The sequence below is a fragment of the Elephantulus edwardii genome, unplaced genomic scaffold (genome assembly GCF_000299155.1).
Source record: "Elephantulus edwardii isolate Elephantulus edwardi_28Jun2011 unplaced genomic scaffold, EleEdw1.0 scaffold00044, whole genome shotgun sequence".
In the NCBI taxonomy this organism is placed as follows: Eukaryota; Metazoa; Chordata; class Mammalia; order Macroscelidea; family Macroscelididae; genus Elephantulus; species Elephantulus edwardii.
Genome location: NW_006399794.1, coordinates 9,846,321 through 9,848,181, shown reverse-complemented (window position 1 = coordinate 9,848,181; position 1,861 = coordinate 9,846,321).

Here is a 1,861-nt window from a genome sequence, read left to right as displayed (position 1 = left end):
CTATTTCAATGTGAGGATAGTTTCTTGTACAGAAGTAATTAATTCCAACTTAAGTTTCTTTTCCCAGCTTACTATTTTTAAAATGTACTATATTGTACTCATAACTTAATTTGATATTTAATTTTGTATCATATAATAAGTTTGAAGTGATAATAGTAATTATTTTGGAGATGATAATGGTTATCATACTTTGCTAGGAGGTAATCAGAAGAAGAGAGAGAAGTCTTGGGAAATCTTGGAAATATACATCAAATCTAAACTCTATCTTAAGCAACAAACTTCAAGGTAGCATCAAGAGATCACTCAATGTATTTTAATTTAATCTTCACAAAAATCTTAGAGGATCGTAAATAGATTCCATTTTACTGGTTAAGATAAATTTTCAAAAAGTGTGAATCTTTTGACCAAAAGTCAAAAAATGAGAGAGCCAGGATTTAACTTAAAATACTATTCTATCCGAAAGTCCACTTTCTATTGCAATATATTTGTAATGCTCGAACATGAGAACTTTCAAGGTCTTGAGTACTTGGAAAAAGACATCATGCTAGGAAAGGTAAAGTGTCAACAAAAGAGAGGAAGAGCCTCACGGCAGGGATCGGAGGACAGCACAGCGCAGGGCAGACTTCCAGTCTGTTGTTCACATGGTTAATCTGGGTCATTAATTGACTCAATGGCTCCTCACAAAAATAAACTTGAGAAGTTAGAGAACAATCCCTTTTTTAACTTCTAAAATTCCCAAGGCATCCTTCTAAAAGATAAGTGAATCAGATTGTCCCTGATTTTCTTGGGTTTTACCCCACAAATAATGGAGCTAAGCATGAGAGTGGGAGAGGAATATCTACAGATTTCCCAGGAAGATAGTGAGGGACATTCTTGCCAAAGTGTAGAACTTTTTTTTTTAATGGCACAAAGAAAAGGTAAATGATTACAATGTAGTATGGAGAACCTTGTGTTGGGCATCACGGTAAGAATGTCAAAACACAGCTTGGAATTACAAAGCAAACAAAACATCAAGGAACACAATATCTAACAAATGGATGTCACTGGCATTAAGAAGCTATACCAGAGATTGATAGTGATGTCAGCACAGCCTAATCAAGCCACTTTAATGTGCTCACAGTTTGAGTGGGAGGTATTATTTTGATAGTTTAGAAGATTATTAAGCAGGAATATTATAGGGGGAAATGATTGGAATATTTCATCCTGAAAAGACCAGGGTCAATTTTTTCAGCTGCTCTAGGAGTTAAGATAGTTGTAACTCAAAGGAATACAAATGACCATTTAATAGTTAAAAGCCATGGCCAACAGTATTCCGAACTCATTCATAAAAGAGCAACACAAAGGGGAGCTCTGGTGGCCTAGTGTCAAGAACCTGCACTGCAATCCCAGAGGCACACAGTTCGAACCCACCAGATGCTCTGCCGGGGAAGGAGGGACAATGTCCTCCTGTACCAGTCAGATCTGATTTGACGGTACACACAAATAATAATAAAATTTTAAAAAAGAGCAACACAGATAAAATATACTGCATATACAAAGCATCAAAGGTGATTTCTCTATGATGGGACCAAAAGATAAAAGGAGTTTTAGGAACAGTGATGGTAGGCAGTAGAATATCTGTGCCAGCTAACATGTAGAGTTTATATATGAGTTTATGAAGAAGATAACAAGGATTGGAGTTCCATTTTCTTGGACTGTAGTTATGTGCAACAGGCAAAAAGGGTTGGAAAGCAAGGTGTGATCATTCTCAAGTTTTTGGATGCTTAGCAAAATATTATGGGTTAAATTGTATCTTTAAAAAAAAAGTGTAGTTATCTTCCATTTTTGTGATCTGATGTGATTATCCTATATATTGTAGAGA